The sequence below is a fragment of the Physeter macrocephalus genome, chromosome 8, assembly GCF_002837175.3.
Source record: "Physeter macrocephalus isolate SW-GA chromosome 8, ASM283717v5, whole genome shotgun sequence".
Taxonomy (NCBI): Eukaryota; Metazoa; Chordata; class Mammalia; order Artiodactyla; family Physeteridae; genus Physeter; species Physeter macrocephalus.
In genome coordinates this window covers 127657169-127666982 of record NC_041221.1, presented here as the reverse complement: position 1 = coordinate 127666982, position 9814 = coordinate 127657169, and the positions used below count along the sequence as shown (strand labels likewise).

General features: G+C 41.3%; 1 pseudogene; it reads left to right on the top strand.

Annotated features, from left to right (window-relative positions):
• Nucleotides 1-6575: 6575 nt before the first annotated feature.
• On the top strand, nucleotides 6576-7395 carry LOC102978404 (phosphatidylinositol transfer protein alpha isoform-like; annotated as a pseudogene).
• The last annotated feature ends 2419 nt before the right edge of the window (nucleotides 7396-9814 follow it).

Here is a 9814-nt window from a genome sequence, read left to right as displayed (position 1 = left end):
TGGGCATATACCCTGAGAAAACCATAATTCAAAAAGAGTCATGTACCAAAATGTTCATTGCAGCTCTATTTACAATAGGCAGGACATGGAAGCAACCTAAGTGTCCATCAACAGATGAATGGATAAAGAAGATGTGGCACATATATACAATGGAATATTACTCAGCCATAAAAAGAAATGAAACTGAGTTATTTGTAATGAGGTGGATAGACCTGGAATCTGTCATACAGAGTGAAGTAAGTCAGAAGGAGAAAAACAAATACCATATGCTAACACATATATATGGAATCTAAGGAAAAAATAAATGTCATGAAGATACTAGGGGTAGGACAGGAATAAAACACAGACCTACTAGAGCAGGGACTTGAGGATATGGGGAGGGGGAAGGGTAAGCTGTGATGAAGTGAGAGAGTGGCATGGACATATATATACTACCAAACATAGGGTGGATAGCTAGTGGGAAGCAGCCGCATGGCACAGGGAGATCAGCTAGGTGGTTTGTGACCACCTAGAGGGGTGGGATAGGGAGGGTGGGAGAGGGAGATGCAAGAGGGAAGAGATGGGAACATATGTATATGTATAAATGATTCACTTTGTTGTAAAGCAGAAACTAACACACCATTGTAAAACAGTTATACTCCAATAAAGATGTTAAAAACAAACAAAAAAAGACCCTGGGTTTGAGTCCCAATCCGTTTTTTGTCTGGGTTCGAGTCCCGGTCCATGGGCCCAAGTCCCAATCTGGGTTTTTGCTGGGTTCAAGTCCTGGCCTGTGGGTTCAAGTCCCAATCTGGATTTTGGCTAGGTTCAAGTCCCAATCTGAGTTACACAGTTTCAAATCCACTGAGATTTCAGGGATTAGGTAACAGCAGCTAGGAATATTTACCATAATTAATACAAGGTCCATGATTCAGGAGTGGTGGAACTTACTTGTCTGCATAAGGTGGCTTGGGCTTTTAACAATCATAGCAGCCTATTTGATTGTTCCCTCTTTTGAATTACTTAGGAGGGTGAGACTGCCAGGGTAAGCAGGGTTAGAACTTGGAGTTAACAGTTGGGCTCATAAGCAGAGTGTAAGCCAGTTTCTGTAGCACAGCTTGATTGAACTGAACTGAGAGGGAGGCTAAATAGGAAATGACTCCTATCTTTAACATGAAATATTGTAAGTTTAGACCGAAAGTGATAGATTCAGACCATTCAAGGGTCTTAATTTATCACTGAGATAATTTGCTTGAGTAAGCTACTATGAAAATCAAAGTGGCCTTTATCTTTCATTTTAAAAAATGTTATTTTTCTCAATGTGATATACCACATTAACAAATTAAGGAATGAAAACCATATGATCATTTCAATAGATGCAGAAAAAGCTTTTGACAAAATTCAACACCCATTTATGATAAAAACTCTGCAGAAAATGGGCACAGAGGGAACCTACATGAACATAATAAAGGCCATATATGACAAATCCACAGCCAGCATCGTTCTCAATGGTGAAAAACGGAAAGCATTTCCACTAAAATCAGGAACAAGACAAGGATGTTCACTCTCGCCACTCTTATTCAACATAGTTTTGGAAGTCCTAGCCATAGCAATCAGAGAAGAAAAAGAAATAAAAGAAATACAAATTGGAAAAGAAGAAGTAAAACTGTCACTATTTGCCAATGACATGCAGAAATCTCTGGCATTCCTATACACCAACAACAAAAAATCAGAAAGAAAACTTAAGGAAACACTCCCATTTACTACTGCAACAAAAAGAATAAAATACCTAGGAATAAACCTGCCTAAGGAGGAGAAAGACTTGTAATCAGAAAAGTATAAAACACTGATGAAAGAAATCAAAGATGACATAAACAAATGGAGAAATATACTATGTTCTTGGATTGGTAGAATCAATATTGTGAAAATGACTATACTACTCAAAGCAATCTACAGATTCAATGCAATCCCTATCAAACTACCCATGACATTCTTCACAGAATTAGAACAAAATATCTTACAATTCATATGGAAACACAAAAGACCCCGAATAGCCAAAGCAATCTTGAGAAAGAAAAATGGAGCTGGAGGAATCAGGCTCCCTGACTTCAAACTATACCATAAAGCTACAATAATCAAGGCAGTATGGTATTGGCACAAAAACAGGAATATAGAGCAATGGTACAGGATAGAATGCCCAGAGATAAACCCACGCACATATGGGCACCTAATTTACGACAAAGGAGGCAAGAAAATACAATGGAGAAAAGACAGCCTCTCCAATAAGTGCTGCTGGGAAAACTGGACCAATGGAGAAAAGACAGCCTCTTCAATAAGTGCTGCTGGGAAAACTGGACAGCTAAATATAAAAGAATGAAATTAGAACACTCCCTAACACCATGCACAAAAATGAACTACAAATGGATTAAGGACTTAAATGTAAGACCAGACACTATAAAACTTTTAGAGGAAAACATAGGAAAAACATTCTTTGACATAAATCACAGCAAGATATTTTTTGACCCACCTCCTAGAGTAACAGAAATAAAAACAAAAATAAACAAATGGGACTTAGTTAAACTTAAAAGCTTTTGCACAGCAAAGAAAACCCTAAACAAGACAAAAAGACAACCCTCAGAATGGGTGAAAATATTTGCAAATGAAACAACAGACAAAGGATTAATCTCCTAAATATACAAACAGCTCATGGAGCTCAATATCAGAAAAACAAACAATCCAGTTAAAAAATGAGTGGAAGACCTAAATAGACATTTCACCAACCCAATGTTCATTGCAGCACTATTCACAACAGCCAGGACATGGAAGTAACCTAAGTGTCCATCAACAGAGGAATGGATAAAGAAGATGTGGTACATATATACAATGGAATATTACTTGGCCATAAATAAAAGAACAAAATAATGCCATTTGCAGCAACATGGATGGACCTAGAGGTTGTCATACTGAGTGAAGTAAGTCAGACAGAGAAAGACAAATATCATATGATGTCGCTTATATGTGGAATATAAAAAAAGGCTACAAATGAACTTATCTACGAAACAAAAATAGAGTTACAGATGTAAAAAATAAACTTATGGTTACTGGGGGGTAAGGAGGGGGAGGGATAAATTGGAAGATTGGGGTCAACACATACACACTACTATATATAGAATAGAAAACTTAATAAGGACCTACTGTATAGCACAGGGAACTCTACCCAATACTCTGTAATGGCCTATATGGGAAAAGAAGCTAAAAAAGAGGGGATATATGTATATGTATAACTGATTCACTTTGCTGTACACCTGAAAGTAACACATTGTAAATCAATTATACTCCAATAAAAATTAAAAGAAAATAGTAGTGGGTGCAATTTTAATTCCAGGTAAAGCTTCTTTTTTTAAAAATTTTTAAATTTTATTTTATTTCTTTTTTTATACAGCAGGTTCTTATTAGTCATCAATTTTATCCCCATCAGTGTATACATGTCAAAGCTCCTTTCTTACTGCACTCATTTCTAGTGTCCTATTACACAGATTACAACATATCTTTTCTACTCATATTATGACTTACAAAATAATAAGTAACTAAAGTTTAAAAATTATGGCATGAATTTTAGTTAAAAAGAACAAAAAGTGGGGAGAGTGGCCCAGATGGCGGAGTAGGAAGACCCTGAGCTCACCTCCTCCCACAGGCACACCAAAATGACAGCTATTTACAGAGCAATTATTGATTAGAAAGACCTGGAGACTAGCAGAAAAGATCTTCTGCAACTAAAGCTATAAAGAGGGAACCACAGTGAAATGGGTAGGAGGGGCAGACATGCAGTATAGTCAAAACTCAAACTTTTGGGTGGGCGACCCACAAATGGGAGCATAAATACAATTGCAGAGGTTCTCCCAAAGGAGCGAGAGGTCCACCCCACATTGGGCTCACCAGCTTCGGACCTGGGGGTCTTGCACCAGGAAGATAAGCTCCCAGAACGTTTGGCTTTGAAAGCCAGTGGTGCTTACTTTTGGAAGAGCCAAAAGGCTGTAGGAAATAGACAGCCCACTCTTTAAGGGTACACACAAAATCTCACACGCTCCAAGACCCAGAGCAGAAGCAGTAATTTGAAAGGTGCCTGGGTCAGACCCACCTGCTGATCTTGGAGAGCCTCCTGGAGAGACAGGAAGCAACTGGAGCTCACTCTGGGGACACAGACACTGGTAGCAGCCATTGTGGGGAATGTGTTCTACCACGAGGACACTGGTGCTGACAAGTGCCATTTTGGAGCCCTCCTAGCGTATTAATGCTGGGACCCAGCCCTGATCATCAGCATGTTGGCACAAGTACTGGGACGCCTGAGGCCAAGCAGTTAGCCAGGCAGGGGCACAGCCTCACCCACCAGAAGATTGGCTGCCTTAGGAACCCCTGAGCCCCCAGCTGCCCTGGTACCTGACCCTGCCCACCAGAGGGCCCAGGATCTGATCCCACCCACCATTGCACCAGAACTAGCCTCGGAACCCCAAGGCCCAACAGCTAGTTGTTGAGACCTGGCTTTGCTCAGCAGTGGGCATAACACCAACTCTGGTACCCTCAGGGTCTTGCAGCCAGAGACCTTAGGACCCAACTCTACACACTAGTGGGAAGGCAATAGCTCCAGGATAGGCTGGGCCCAGACTCCACCTGCCAGAGGGTTGGCACCAACCCTGGGACCCCCCCAGTACCCTGCAGCCAGAGACCCGAGAACCTAGCTCTCCCCACTAACAGGCTATCAGCCCCAGGACCACTAAAGTACCACAATTTGCCATGTTAGAACCCAGCCTACCCACCAGCAGGCCAGCACCAGCTTCATGACCCCCAGGGCCCTATAGCCAGAGGCCTCAGGACCCAGCCCTTTCCACCAGTGGGTAGACATGAGCCCCAGGACCACTGCAGTCCTGCACCTTGCTGTGTCAGGACACAGCCCACCTACAAGCACCCAGCACCAGCCCTGAGACCCTGGGGCCCTGGCCCTACCCAACAGCAGGACAAATCCAGCTCTGGGAAACCCTGGGCCCCTGAACCAGCTGCTCAAGATCTGGCCCCACAGACCAGTGGCTGACACCAGCTCTGGTCCCCCAGGGCTCTGCAGCCAGAAACCCTGGGAACTGGCTCCACCCACCAGTGGGCCAGCAGTAGCCCTGGGACCCCAAGGGCCCTGGCCCTGCCCTCCAGCAGGTTTACACCAGCTCTGAGACACCTTGGACCCCTCAGCCAGCCACCCTTGGGATTGAGCCCCACTCATCAGTGGGCCAACGGCAGCTTTGGGACACCCAGGACCCTGCAGCCAGCCACGTTAGGAACCTGTCCTGCCTACCAGCAGGTGGACACTAGATCCAGGACCCCCAGCTGCATAACCACCCACTTTAAAGTGATGAAAGGAAAAACCTCCAATCAGGAATACTCTACCCAACAAGGCTTTCATTTAGATTTGATGGAGAGATCAAAAGTTTTACAGACAAGCAAAAGCTAAAAGAGTTCAGCACCACCAAGCCAGCTTTACAAGAAATGTTAAAGGGAACTCTCTAAGCAAAAAACAAAACAAAACAAAAAAACAGGCCACAACTAGAACATGAAAATTACAGAGGAAAAATCTCATCGATAAAAGAAAATATACAGTAAAGATAGTAAATCAACCATGTATAAAGCTAGTAGGAAGGTCAAAAGACAGAAGTAGTAAAATCATCTATATTCTCAATAAGTAGTCAAGGGGTACACAAAACAAAAAGATGCAAAATATGATGTCAAAAAGAGTAAAGGTGGGGGGAGTAAAAATGCAGGGTTGTTAAAATGTGTTCAGACTTAAGAGATAAGCAACTTAAAATAATCATACACTCACATATATTTCTATATATAAACCTTATGGTAAGCACAAACTAAAAATCTATATAGATACACAAAAAAGAAAGGATTCCAAACATAACACTAAAAATAGTCATCAAATCACAAGGGAAGAGAACAAAAGAAGAAGAAAGGAACAAAAAAGAAGTACAAAAATAACCCCCAAACAATTAACAGAGTGGCAATAAGTACAAAGCAATTACTTTAAATGTAAAGGAACTAAGTGCTCCAATCAAAACACATAGAGTGGTGAATGATACAAAAACAAGACCCATATATATGCTCCTTACAAGAGACTCATTTCAGATCTAAAGACATACACAGACTGGAAGTGAGAGATTGGGAAAAGGCTTTCCACGTAAATGGAAATGAAAAGAAAGCTGGGGTAGTGATATTTATATCAGACAAAATAGACTTAAAGTCTATTTTAAAGAGACTGTGACAAGAGACAAAGAAGGATACCACATAATGATCAAGTGTCAGTCCAAGAAGAAGATATAATAATTGTAGGCAGAACTGGAACTCTGGGCAGCACCAGCAGTGGCATAGGAGGCAGCGAGGCTGCGATGGCAGAAGCCAACCAGTGATTGCAGCAAGAGTGGCAGGGACAGAGCAGACCACAAGGAAGGTGCACAGGCAGCCAGACTGGGCCAGGCCATGGGGAGGGTGGCCACTGGGAAGCAGGCAGGAGACTGGGTGGGCAGTGGGCAGCTGCCTAGCCGTGAAGTGACATGGTGCTGCTCAAGGAGTATCAAGTCATCTTACCTGTGGCTGTGGAAGAGTATCAAGTGGGGTAGCTGTATTCTGTGGTTGAGGTCAACAAAAGTGAAACCGGTGGTGGTAAAGGCATAGAGGTCCTGGTGAATGAGCCCTGTGAGAAGGACAGTGAGAAAGGCCAGTAAACACACAAGATCTACCGCTTACAGAGCAAAGTGCCCATGTTTGTTCGAATGCTGGCCCCAGAGGGAGCCATGAATATACATGAAAAAGCATGGAATGCCTACCCTCCTACCCTTATTGCTGAACTGTTATTACAAATGAGTACATGAAAGAAGACTTTCTGATTAAAATTGAAACCTGGCAAAAACCATATCTTGGCACCCAGGAGAATGTGCATAAACTGGAACCTGAGGCATGGAAACATGTGGAAGCCATATATATAGAAACTGCAGATCAAAACCAAGTACTTAGCAAGGATTTCAAGGTAGAGGAAGACCCAGCAAAATTTAAATCTATCAAAACAGGCTGAGAACGCTTAAGCCCCAACTGGAAGCAAGAACTTGTAAATCAGAAAGACTACCCATACATTCATACATACAAAATGGTTACTGTCAAGTTCAAGTGGTGCGGCCTGCAGAACGAAGTGGAAAACTTTATACATAAGTAAGAGAGGTGTCTGTTTACAAACTTCCACAGGCAGCTGTTCTGTTGGCTCAATAAGTGGGTTGACCTGACTATGGACAACATTCAAAGGATGGAAGAAGAGATGAAGAGATAGCTGGATGAGACAGGCAAAAGGACCCAGTGAAAGGAATGATGGCATATGACTAAAGCCACCCCTCCTCCTTCTGCACTTTTTGCAAGACAGTGGTCAAAAGGAAGGTCCAGCAGCTCCACCCTCCCAAGTGACAGGTCATCTTCGGACGTAGTCTTTCTGTGCCCATTCTTCAGACAACTTTTTATCCCTTACTGTAGCTAATTCTAGATGCCCTTTAATATTGTGAACAAATAGACCATCTGGTATTATGAAGTCCATGTGTGCGGGAGCCTGTTCCTCTGAGATGTGTGTGTGTAGGTTGCTGTATTTACAGCTCCTCCCTCTCCAACCATTGTGTTCTCAACCTATTTCTGTGTGCCCTCCCCCACTTTATTTCCAAGTGACTATTTTAATCTTTCAAAAAAAATTGTAAATATATACTCACCCAACATTGGAGCACTTAAATACATAATGCAAATATTAACAGACATAAAGGGAGAAATTGACACTAACACAATAATAGTAGGGGACTTTAACACCCCACTTACATGAATGGACAAATCATCTAGACAGAAAATCAATAAGGAAATACTGTCCTTAAATGACGTATTAGATGAGATGAACTTAATGGATATATATAGAACATTCTGTCCAAAAGCAGCAGTATATGCATTCTTTTAAAGCATACATGGAACATTCTCCAGGACAGATCATATGCTAGGCCACAAAACAAGTCTCAGTAAACTTTAAGAAGGCTGAAATCATATCAAGCATCTTTTCCAGCCACAATGCAAATACAAGAAAAGAACTGTAGGGAATTCCCGGGCAGTAAAATGGTTAGGACTCTGCGCTCTCACTGCTGAGGGCCTGGGTTTGATCCCTGGTTGGGGAACTAAGATCCCACAAGCTGCGCGGCCAAAAAAAAAAAGAAAGAAAAAACACTAACATGTGGAGACTAAATGATATGCTACTAAACAACCAATAGATTACTGAAAAAAATCAAAGAAGAAGTAAACAAATACCTGGAGATAAATGAAAATGAAAACACAATGATCCAAATCTATGGGATTCAGCAAGAGCAGTTCTAAGAGTGAAGTTTATAGTGATACAAGTCTACCTCAGGAAACAAGAGAAATCTCAAATAAACAACCTAACCCTACACTTAAGGGAACTACAATAAGTCCCCTACACACGAACAAGTTCTGTTCCGAGAGTGTGTTCGTAAGTCTAATTTGTTTGTAAGTCCAACAAAATTAGCCTAGGTATCCAACTAACACAATAGGCTATATAGTACTGTACTGTAGTAGGTTTATAATACTTTTCACACAAATAACACAACAAACGAACTCAAAAAATTAAAAAAAAATTAATCTTATAGTACAGTACTGTGAAAAGTACAGTACAGTACCAGCTACATCATCGCTGCTTTTACTCTTGCTTCCAGACATCCTGGGCTTGAAATAAAGATACTGTACTACTGTACTCTATAAAGTACTGTACACTAAAGTACACAAAAGCACAACCACTTGTAGAGGATGCATGCATGTGACAAAGTACACCAGACACATGAACTAACTTACGTGATTGAACATGTGAACGCACGTTCGCATCTTTGAAAGTCTGCAACTTGAAGGTTCATATGTAGGGGACTTACTGCAGAAAAAAAAAATTAAATAAAACCCAAAGTTAGTGCAAGGAAAGAAATAATAAATAAAATCATAAATGAAATAGAGATTTAAAAAACCATAGAAACACCTAGAGGGGTGGGATAGGGAGGGTGGGAGGGAGATGCAAGAGGGAGGAGATATGGGGATATATGTATATGTATAGCTGATTCACTTTGTTATAAGGCAGAAACTAACGCACCATTGTAGAGCAATTATACTCCAATAAAGATATTAAAAAAAAACAAACCATAGAGCTGGTCCTTTGAAAAGATAAATAAAATTGACAACCTTCAGCCAGACTCATCAAAAAAAAAAAAAAGAAAGAAAGAAAGAAAGAAAGAGGGCCTGAATCAATAAAGTAAGAAATGAAAAAGGAAAAGTTACAACCAATATCACAGAAATACAAAGGATTATAAGAGATTACTATGAACAATTATACACCAATAAAATGGACAACCTAGAAGAAACGGACAAATTCCTAGAAATGTATAATCTTTTAAGACTGAACCAGGAAGAAATAGAATACATGAACAAACCAATTAGCAATAATGAAATTGAATCAGTAATAAAAATACTCCCAACAAACAAAAGTGTAGAATTAGATGGCTTCACAGGTGAATTCTATCAAATATTTTGAGAAGAGTTAATGCTTATCCTTCTCAAAATATTCCAAAAGGGCTTCCCTGGTGGCGCAGTGGTTGCGCGTCCGCCTGCCGATGCAGGGGAACCGGGTTCGCGCCCCGGTCTGGGAAGGTCCCATATGCCGCGGAGCGGCTGGGCCCGTGAGCCATGGCCGCTGGGCCTGCGCGTCTGGAGCCTGTGCCCC